Source organism: Oryza brachyantha, chromosome 3 (genome assembly GCF_000231095.2).
Source record: "Oryza brachyantha chromosome 3, ObraRS2, whole genome shotgun sequence".
Classification (NCBI taxonomy): Eukaryota; Viridiplantae; Streptophyta; class Magnoliopsida; order Poales; family Poaceae; genus Oryza; species Oryza brachyantha.
In genome coordinates this window covers 20,022,780-20,034,907 of record NC_023165.2, presented here as the reverse complement: position 1 = coordinate 20,034,907, position 12,128 = coordinate 20,022,780, and positions in this window count along the sequence as shown.

The window sequence follows — 12,128 nt, the reverse complement described above, 5'->3', positions numbered from 1 at the left end:
GCATGATTCTATGATTTTATCATGAATTTTCGTAATACAAGACATGTGATAAAATTGAGAAGGAGAATCCACATCGGCACATGTATATCTTTGTATGCAGGGGTGGAACCAAGAATAGAATAGGCTAAGAGTAGGGCTCAAATGATATACTTTGTTGAATCTTTATTAGCAAGATTTGAATAAATTTATAAGAAATTAAGTAGACAAACCTAGGGCTTAAGCCCTAGTTTCCCTAGGCTTAATGATTCTGCCTCTGCTTGTATGTACTAGATAAATGCCCGCACATTATTAATTATGAAATCAAGAATAGCACAACCACGTATTGCAGAGAGACTCCCCATTTTGAATTTATAGCTAACCAAATATTTTTAGTTGTCGAGTTCTTGCAGAGAGAATGGTAAATGGTCAAACATATAGAAATGGGAGTTGTTGGTGGGCGGAAGGGCAAATTCACCGCCACATGACACCACTACTCTGTTTATATATTTATTTTATAGTTGTATAGAGATTAATACAACCGCACAACATCCTCTCTCTCTATATATATATAAGATAACTATATAAATGGGGGTAGTAATGGATGCAGAACATGCTGCACAGACCCTGTTTATACAAGATTAAAGATACATATATTGGAATTGTTGTTAATAATACTTGAGTGTGAAAGATACATTTGAACAGGGCCGTTCTTCAGAAATTTTTCAGAAAAAGAAAATGAAATTTGAAGAGTCATAAGGAGGGCGCGCAAAGTCTATGACCTCAGTATATATAACATACTACATACTGTAGCTATCATATATCATGCCGTCCTTCACCTAAATAACATGCAATAATGTATAGCAAGGTTGACAATAATTATAAAATTGTTAACTGGAAATTTGGCCGCATCCAACCGTAGTAAAAAAAAAAAAAATTGAAACGAAAGCAATTCAACCAACAAGCCTGCAAACCACTATACCATGATGAGAAAAAGCCTTCAGATCAAGATAGCTTTAAAATGATATTGTTTCGATCCATATACAACAACTAGATGAGCGATGCTAAGTTGCTAACTTTGAGATTTGCAAGCGTATACATATTGTGATATATATGCTTCTTATTGGAAAGAAAGGAAATCATGAATAAATATTAAGAATGGTGTATCAAATAACAAGGGTTGATCATTTGTAAATAAAAATAATTTGTGAATAATACTTTTATATAGATGTTCTTAGCGATATAAATTAAAGCAAAAACTGAAAAATAAACTACAATAAAAAACTCTAAAATAAACTCTAAATTTAAAATTTAACTTATATATAATCAAAAACGAAAAGATAAGACCAACAATCTCTGGCAATCATCCGGATTAATTTTTGAGAATACAGTAAAATGCAGACGTTCAGAACACACACTCTCCCCTAAAAACATACACACGCAAATCCTACTCCTATGAGCATCTCCGAAATCTGATCCTAGACTCTAGATTGAGGAAATAACCACGGGCATATCATCCGGATTAATTTGCTTGCAGTGGTACATGTATGTAGAATCTACGGCCAGGTACCAAGAAGGAAAAACGGTCAGAGATCGAGTTAGGTGATGCCTGATGGGGCTGGGCGGCTGGCAATTTGCGAATAATATACTACATGCACTGCATCGATCCGTTGTCACAGACCAAAATCTGTTCCTTTCTTGCTAGTGGTTCCCTGGGAATCTAAATATATATGATATGGCGCCTTCCATGGGCCCACAATTATGTTACTCTTGGCCCCACACCCTTGTTTGATGTGGACAACCGAAGCGTCTGCAAGTCTGCAAATATACATTGCATTTGTTGTTCTTAATCATGCGATGCAGATTACATGTGCAACTCTGAAAAATTAGTGCTACATTAATATGCATGAGTTTTAATTGTACACAAAATTCTCTTGCCATCTTTGAAGTGGATTTTAGTGAGCATTTAACTACACCCTTCGGCTTTGACCGGCTGAAATACGGCTGATAACCTATAAAAAAAATATAAAGAATTAGAGCAGTGGTAGATCTATTATGGGGCTAGGGGTCTCTACTCTAGACCTATGGAGACTCTTATAAGTCCTCACTAGATTTTTTACCATAGGTCTATAGAAGAATGGGCTAAAGTTTCTTTTAAAAGTTAAAAAAAATATTCAATCATCATTATTGTTTTCTTCTGGATCCGCCTCTAAATCAAAGATATATAACTTATGGGTATAAAAACTTTTTATTTCTATATGTTATTGATGGTTCATAAGCCAAACAAAGGCTGGCAATACACTTGATGGAATAAACAAATAAAAACTGAAATTAAGCTTCAAAATTCAAATGTTGACTAAGGCCGTGTTCGGCACACAGCTTAGTTAACTAAGCCTCCCTCGTTTTCCGCGCATACGTTTCCCGAACTGCTAAACGGTGTATATTTTGCAAAAAAATTCGGTAAGAAAGTTGTTTTAAAAATCATATTAATTTATTTTATATTTTTTTAATAACTAATAATTAATTAATCATATACTGATCTATTACTATGTTTTTCGTGCTAGGACCTAAGTTAACTTACACCCTACTGCCGAACGCGGCCTAAGACCAATAATTTAAGGAGAAGATGACTAGGCATATTACATTTTTTAAATTCATGCATGCAGTCTAAGAGGAGCACAGAATTATGTCGGGAGAAACACCTATCGATATACTACTTGCTAGTGGTATTTGATAACACTACAACGCCTTGACAATTGTCAAAATATGGCAAATTAAGAATATTTTATGGAAAAGAAGACAGCTATGCAGGTCAATTTCAGTACAAACACGGGGGAGGCCGGATGTGTGAAAACTACATATGGTTTCTATGTAAAATATAATTAAATGTATTACCGAAAACAAATGAAAGTGATTGTATAATGTACACATGAAAGCGATTTTTAGGGTTGCTGTTGTGAAAACTACGTTAATTTGATGAAGGGACAATAATTGATCTAGAAATCTTCTGAGTTCGATCGATTTTCATATATTTCTGTCACTCTCTTGATTTTGCGCTTGTCCGTTGATTTATACCGGTCAATATCTTGTCTAAGATCGAGTACGTACCTCGAAAATGTGTCAATATCATATTGTCTATATATAGTTATATACATAACTCGTTCTTCCAAAATAAACTACTCCCTCCACTCTATATATATTATAAGAGGATTATAAGAGGGTTTGGCCATATCTAGAGTTTTATTCATGGATCGATAAATATGTATTATATATGTGTATAGATTTATTAGCATCTATAAATCTTGAAAGAACCCGTTCAAACTTACTGGAGGTAAATTATATCAATCTAAAGTATACCATATTCACATTATAATTGGTTTTTAAAACGCATAAAGAACCCGTTGCAAGATGTAATGAAAATTACAAAATAAACTTAATATCGGAATATCTATGGTCAATTTCATATGATCATATCTGTCGTCATTTCCAGCTAGTAAGAGACATTTTCAAACAACAGGAACATGGCATTTGTATATATATGCATAGTAACATGTCCAATTGATAAATAACAGTCGACGCAGTATGCGTCAGTCGCCATATGTTCAAAAGTTGATTGTGATGTGCCAAATAATAAGTCAATAATTTAATGTAAAGCTAGTAGAAATTAAGTACTTCAATGCCAAGCCAATTATTAATCAAGTTGAAGAAGCCAACGGGCATGCATGCTTTCGCAGCTAGAGATATATATATTTAGGTTAATTGCTGCCCACATCAGCAGGTAATAAACTGATGGCACTGGTAGCTAGATAGATGCATGCATGCTTACGAGCCTTAAGAACCGGCACTGATATCCGTCGACAAAAAAAATTAAATTTTCATAATTATGGGCAGATCAATATAGGCTCTTTAAAAAAGATTAATTATTCATATAATGGGTAAATAAATATAAGCACTTTACCAAAATTAATTACTTCATACATGAACACCCAAATAAAAAAATTGAAAACGAAAACGTGGAAGTAGAAATTAAATAGTCACATTAAAGCTATCGAGGATTTGTCGTTACAACTACTCTCATAATACATTAGTAATCTATAAGGATTAAATCTTGAATACCTAGAAAAAATCACAAAAATGTGCCTCCCCTCCCGAGCTAGCAGGGAGCAGAGGACTCCTCCCTTCTTGTATATATGCTCGTATAGTACAGGGGTAGGGGTGTATATAGTGTACTAATAAGTTTCGGGTTGGATATCACATAAATATGTTCCCGTTCTTTTTTTGGAAGACTAGACAAGCCCAACACTGATAGAGTATTCATCAGTACCGGGTTACATCTATAACTGGCATAGATATAGGTATTCCTTAACCATGCCGGGTAATTGCATTAACCGACACTGATGAGGTTTCATCGATGCCGGATCAACTTTGTTTTGGTATGCAATGTCCTGTTTAGGGTGATTGGCACTGATATCTCGACGGATATGAGGTTTTTGTGAAATTTATTTGTTTAATAATATCATGATGTTGGTCTATACATGATCACCTAAAGGAACTTATGCATAACTGATGACACACTGGTTGGATTCTTTGAAGCCACAAGTACTGTCATCTCTTCTTCTTCTTCTTCTTGGGAAGCATGAGAAGAGCTAAAACAATGATTCATAGGTGACTTTAGGATGCAGTGTAGATGGTGATGCATCTAGTCTCCACCTCCTCCATGTGAAACCACAACAACAAATCACTGGTGATGGGGATCACCGTGCATGTGGAGATCATCCTTTGATATCTCAATGGCGCTAGACTTAGGATTCATAGATTCAGGGTTTCAGTGAGAATGAGGAGGATGTTAGGGCAAGAGACCAAGCATGAATTGCTGAAGACCTCATTATCTTTCTTGTAGCGCCAGAGAGTCAAGGGCAAGTTAGTTTTGCGATCCAGCCAACGTGCGCACGAGCCTTATAACCCATTCGCCATCATTTGTAGGGCGTGATTTGGGGTGAGTAAGCCCATCACACACCTCTTTCTTCTTTAGATGTATTGTAGTGGATACTCTAGCGAAGAGGCAACCACCTCATCCAGGTAGGGTTCGGGGTTAAGGTCAAGGTGGAGACCCAGGACTTAGAGAGATGAATGTAAGCAGTAGACATTGGTAGCCAGCTGAGATACGTAGTGGCGACAATGCCACCACAGCTATGGGGATGAAGGCTGATGGTGGATCAGTATTGGAGACAAGAGTTATGGAAATGAGATTAGTTAGAAGACAATGGATGGTGTCACTCTTGGCCATCCAGCCAGGAAGCTGACATGTCCGATTGCTGTATGCATCGAGTAGGGACGAGGGTACACAGATACTCTATTGTGCTTGAGCAGGTGGTGAGAACAATTAAAGGAGAGAATAATAATAAAGTTATTGTTTTACCATGCATAATCCCGATGCAGTTTTATATCCTAATTTGTTTTCTAATGCGCGTTTATGCTTATAAAGTAAGATTTGAATTTTCATACTTAAAATTAGTTTTAATTTTGGCATAAAATAAAAATATGACTTGAACTAACTAAAAGTGACTGAGAGCAGAGGATTTGTACCAAACACGGAATAGGCAGTCACCGACGTAATCAATCGTAGTATTTTTGTTATACTTTTACACTGTTTATATTCAACGTCCACTGTTCGTTTTATTTCAAAAAATTTTGTGGTTATTATTTTTATTTTTATCAGATAATAAAACATAAATAATATTTTATGTGTGATTATTTTTTAATTTTTTTATAATTTTTTTAAATAAGAAGAACGGTTAAACATTAAAAACAAAAATTAGTTAAATTAAGATGTAGGTAGTTGTATGAGACGTAGGTAGTAGTACTAGATACACAACACGTATAAACATCAATTAATTAGTACGTTGTCTTGGTCAAATTAAGTCAGCATGCAGCTGCATATTCGCTGCCTGCACAACATTAAAAGCGAAAACCCGACGACTCCATGCGCACGTGCTCTAGCTTTCTTTCCTCGAGACACACACGTGCCGCTTTCTTTTCTTGATCCAACCATCATCGGCAGCTAGCTTAATTAATTAATTCCCCCGATTTACACCCTCCATGTGAGTTTTTCTTTTGGTGCTTGCATCCAAATGGGGTAAAAATTTGACGATCTCGAATAAAAGGTACTTAAATATCAATATCATTATTTAGGTACCAAGGGTAAAAAGAGAATTTTGCAGAAACGCATAGAAGTTATCAAATTGTAAATGTACCGTCAGTGCAAGTGATTAATAGGTACCTACGTGTGATTTTCGATAGTTTATATTTTGTTACCAGGTACTACATGCTTTGCCGTGGTGTTTTCTAGATTTAAATGGTGTTTGTCACTTATCCACGTGCAAACAAATAATTTCAGATACATATAATTTTTTTTTCATTTTGGAGTAGTGGTAGCGTCAGATTTTGGTAAATTGCCATTATGAATTATTACATGATTAAAGACCGAATCGGAAAAGCGAAAGTGAATCGGCTGGAGGAAAAGATTGGAAACAATACGAATTCAGCCGATAGAGTTTGAATCGGACAAGGACTAGATAGAGTTTGAATCGGACAAGGACTAGAGTCTGATTGGGCCTGAAAAGACTCAGTGTTAATCAAGAGTCTTAGCTTTTATCTTAGAGTGTTTTTAGGATAATATATCTAATTAGAGTCCGAATATAATAGGTTAGTTGCTAATACGGATCCTTTATCCGGTTAGATTAGTTAAATCCCGGATATAAATAGGTGATTCCGTAGCTTTGTAAAAGACATCAGTCAGATCAATTACTCAACATCGGCGCATCGCCAACCTTCTCGACTGCTTGAGCTCTTTGGGCGAAGTTTATCAGCTTCGCAATGTAAATTCAAGTTCGTTAAACCCGTCGATCGGCTAGAACAGGACTGTCTCGGTTAAGTTCGATCTCCTGTCTAGCTGGTCAACGGTTTATTTGAGTTCTTATTGCTATTTTGATCTACTCGTAGCTTGAAGTAGTGGTAGGTTCCCGATCAAGTCCTCGCGAGTTGTTTTATTCAAATTGTCAACACGAATCTTTTCGACTTGATTCTGTCTCGGTTTGGTCTGATCAATCTAGTCGACTGGGTTTGTGTTGTCATTTTGAATCGAGTGCTCGTGAGGGCTTATCACTGGAGTTCTAGCCATCATTATCCTAAGTAATTCACTAGTTTGTTTAGTAAACTTATCGATCTTCATGTTTCCTATAGTTATATCGTACTCGATTGTATATTGTCACGGTTAGGTCCAATCTATATACGTTTAGTTCGATCTGGTTATTGGAACTCGTCCGATCGGCTAAGATTAATAAGTAGATTGACGGATTACGTTGGTTCGATGTTCAATTACTCGTATATTGCAATGCTTTACTGATTTTATGCATGATCACGTTTAAACTTGAACTGTCTTGGTTAGGTCCGATCTTCTAGGTCTAGCATGAGTGTGTATATGCTTGGTTATTATTGTTCTGTACTAGTGATTGCCATATCAGTCCAATCTATCTTGAATTCTATGTTTAACTTCCTATCGGCTACTGACTGTACGTGCAATAAGCACCAGATCGGTCCGATCGGCTTGTTAATCTTAAAATTATGTTGGTTAGGTCTGATCTTTTAAGATTAATTGGTTGATTGAGCTATCCGGTGATTATCTTATTCTCGATTTAGTCGATCGGGCATATTTCTGTTCACCATCACGAAATTCCTGTAAAACCGATCGTCTAGCTCATCGGCTAGGGTCTTGAAACGGTATCGGCTATCCGGCCAATAGCGATTTTGGGTTTAACCTTTTTTATGTTATATCTTGTCAGTTACATGATCAAACTAACTGGCACGCTCAGCAAATCTAAAAATTAGGTCCTGCACTGGAGTAGTCTTAGAGTAACTCCCATGTCTTTATGCGTAACACGTTGTTGTTATTTTCAGTGTCAATAAGTAGGTAACTTTATTTTTGATAAAGATCACCAGAACTCTCCTTTCTAACACATCAATAGTATCGACTAAAGTTTATGTTTTTACAGAGACCTTTAAAACTATGGTCACACGTAGCACGGTTTTTTAACGGTTTTTCTGATGATATCGTGGTCACTGCGGCATTCCTACAGTCGGCTTTACAAACCTAGTCTCGACTCTTGAACACACCGACTCCTACACACTGAAATCTCCCAGCCATATGCAGCAGAAGAAGTAGGACGTGTATGCATAAGAGAATAAGAGAACTGCCGTGCATCAAAGTGTAATAATATTAAATTGTCTAGTCCGAAACATTAATGTTAGGTAAAGAGTAGCCCGAAGTGAAACTCTAGTACATAACAGAAGTGATCCATATTAGATTACCTATTTTAGTTGTTTGAAATAAAAGACATGGAGGACTAAAAAGAGAGCATATTTCACCTTTTTCTTTGACTTTTAGGAAGAACATTCAACTTTGAACAACAGTAAAGTAAAATTACTTACGGCGGGCTAAAAATGATGTAGAAAATCTTATTTTTACAGCCTGAGCTCACGCCAAAGGCTGTATATGTAATTTTGTTCAGGGACAAATCAACTAGAGCTATAAATATCAAGAAATTTAATCCACTTCTCATTATCCATCCACATTTAGATTTCAACAAAGCAATGATGTGTAGTAGCACTATGCTTGAACAATTTAAAAGTTCAAAATTAGTAAATAACTAAGTTTAAGCACAATCTAAAAATCTCTCCCTTTCATCACTAGTACTGTACGACATATGCAATAATGTAATTCGTTCCTTGGTAATCAAACGTCGATTTCGAGCACATCAAATTGATGTACGCGTGACACAGTTCACAGTTAAATAAGGCCATGTTTAGTTCCCAGAAATTCTTGGAAGGAAGGTCATGTCAACGCGTACGATCATATATTTAAAGTGTTAAACATAGTCTAATTATAAAATAAATTTTAGATTCCACCTGGAAACCGTGAGACGAATCTTTTGAGTCTAATTACTCCGCCATTAGCCCATGTTAGTTGATGTATCACTTTATGACTAATCATGTACTAATTAGGCTCAAAAGATTCGTTTCACGATTTTCCACATAACTGTAGTTTTAATATATATATATATATTTAATGCTCTATTTAGATGCATAAAAATTCGATGTGATGTTTTTGAGAAAAATTTTTCGGGAACTAAACCACGCCTAAAGCTAGCACGAAATTAACATGGCAGAAAAAAAAGGAAAGCACAGCTGCCACTAACTAACCGATGGGTGATGACGCAGCGGACGACCTCACTCGCAAGCAACAAATTAAGCTGCACGGTACACACACGCACTAACACTAGCTACTGATCGTTTATATGAACAGCCTCTGGAGAAGGACGTGTCAATCTTGGTTTTTGATGCGTCAAATATAATCACATTAATTCCTAGCTACTGTTCTTGTACTCGTCGTTCTTCCTACCACCACTAATTGGTAATGTTGATTGTTGAACTATATTATATCATGTGTAGCACGGCCTGGCGATGAGTTCGTACGTAGGTACGTACTACCCCTTGTTAATTGATTGGTGTACTACTAGGTACAGTAGTTTGAGAAATTAAGTCAAATAATCATGTGCAACGCATACATGGAGCAGGGGGAAAAAAGGCACAAGATTGGATATATAGCACGAAAGATTTATGCAGTTTCAAACTTAGCTAAGGGAAGATTTCAAATTTATGGCATATATCATTGTAGTACTGTTGTTGTGTGTATTAACCTCTAGTTCTCTAAACGGAAAAATTAAGGGCATGTTTGGGTGACATCTATATTTTACCACACTCCTTTGCCAAACATTGACATAGTGACTTGTGGCATGTTTTGGAAAAAAAAACGGTGTATGACATGTGGGGGTAAAGTGTGCCAAACCACAATTATAGAGTGAACCAAACAACTATGACCTGTCTAATGTTCGACATGACTATGTTATCTTCTACTAGCAGTGGTGGTAGCAGCATAACGTAAATTTAACTTATATATTTCTATAAGTATATCAAATGTTTTATTTAAAATAGTGGTAAGATATATTTATCAATTTATCTGTTTTAACATGATATATGACACATAAATTTATCACATGGTTATATATTTTAGTCTCAATTTTATCACTATAAAATTTCTACCACACATATAGTACGGATGTATTAAAATAAAATCAGATCAATTTGATGGAAAGCAACAGACAACTCTCGATTATTGGAGGGTTCCTTGAAATAATACCTAATGTTTGGTGTTGCAAAGTATGGCATTGAACTAAACATGTCCTAAACTGCTCCTGGGCATTGCTCTGTTTGCTTTGAGAAGCACAACGCATAATGTCATTAATTAATGTCCGAAATCCAGGCAGGATCGACCTAAGTGGGCCAACATTAGTTTAACAAATTATTGACTGAACCAATCACATTATTATGAATAGAGAATTTCAGAAACGTACAATTGTGTACGATTTAATTGCACGATATATACCATTTATGCATGTCGAATCAACCATATGACTTAATCGATAATTATAAAATAAGGTCAAAGGTGCGCGTTAGAGAGCGTGCGATGTCCAAAACATTGTTAATTGTTTTTCCTTTTTTTTTCTTTGCCAGCTAGAGCAAGAGAGTTTATTGATTAAAAATAAGGAGCATTATAATCTTCCAGCAAGAGATGCTTGATGCAGAGACCGCAGCCTTAGCTCGCCAAACAACACTACTATTGCAGGGTATAGCATATTAAGCTAGATTATGTACTGTCAACTTTGTTTTTCCTCTAAGTTATCTAATCCAGATTCTCTCATTTTCCGCACGCCCGCTTCGTGAACTGCGGTGTTTATATATATATATATATATAAAGGTTGATTTTAAAAATCGTATCGACCTTTTTTTAGTTTTTATAGATATTAATTAATTAATTATATATTAATATGTCTAGCTGATGATGAGCTAGCTATTTCCTGTTGCCGCCGTTGACGGGAACACACACGGTGTGGACGTGCCCGTGGATATGAATCTCATCAGATGACGATCGTTCGTGGAAGCCGTAGCTAGAGCGAGGCAGCTGGACTCGCTGGTCCGTATGTATAGATCCCAGCTACTGCTGCTACCTAGCAATTGCTTTCGCTGTCGCTGTACGTTTCACAGCTGAGAGGAAGAAGAAACAACGAAAAAGGCTTGGCTGGTCAGCTTTTAGCTTATGGAGAAAGCGAAACAAGATATTTACAAATAAAAATATAATTTATAAATAATAGTTTTATATACATATTGGTGACTTAAACATAAATACTGAAAAATAAATTATGATAAAGAAATACAAAATTTAACAATAAATTAAAAATTTTAACTTATAAACATAACAAAAAATGAGCCGGTGGTTGCTACGTGCTGCAGCTAGCTTAAGCCTAGCTAGCACTGGCACAGTTCCTTCTGATATTTTTGCCCCGATTCGTCCATTCCGATGGCTTTTTCCTCAGCTCTCCGCGTACACCTGGGACCGGTATGTGATCCCTGCAGCATCCAACCCCTCCTCGCCTCCATTTCGCTGCTTAATTTCTTCGCCTCTCCAAAAATATCTCCGGACATCAACAAACAGAAAAATATCTCCATTTTGCTGCTTAATTTATTTACCATCTTTAATGATTTTCTAATTACACCGCCGGCCGGTTGATCTCATGGAAAATAGAAAATGAAAGGCTCTACTCTACCTCCTTTTCTTTCCTTTTTTAGGCTCAAATAGTTCATGCAACAACTAGCAACATGTCGTTTCCGTTACACCCTTTTCTTTCTTACGCTTATGTTTATAAGCAAATTTTAAATTTTTAAGCTTAAATTTAGAGTTGATTTTGGATTTTTTTACCGAAGTTTATTTTCTAACTTTGACTTTTAGATTACTAATAATATGTATATAAATTATTTATTTATAAATTATTTTCGGTAGCAAATATGCCGTTATTTTTTTCCATGAAACACCCAAACAAGTTTTAGCAAATCTCTCCTTGCGTTTGTTGGAATTAATTCAGTGATTTATCGTTCTAGAGGAAAGTCAAATTGCTGGTATGTGTTATCTCAAAGAATTAATTGTTTGCCATTTATCATGTGTAGGAAATGATGTTTCCTAATTATAATTTTTTCTCTCA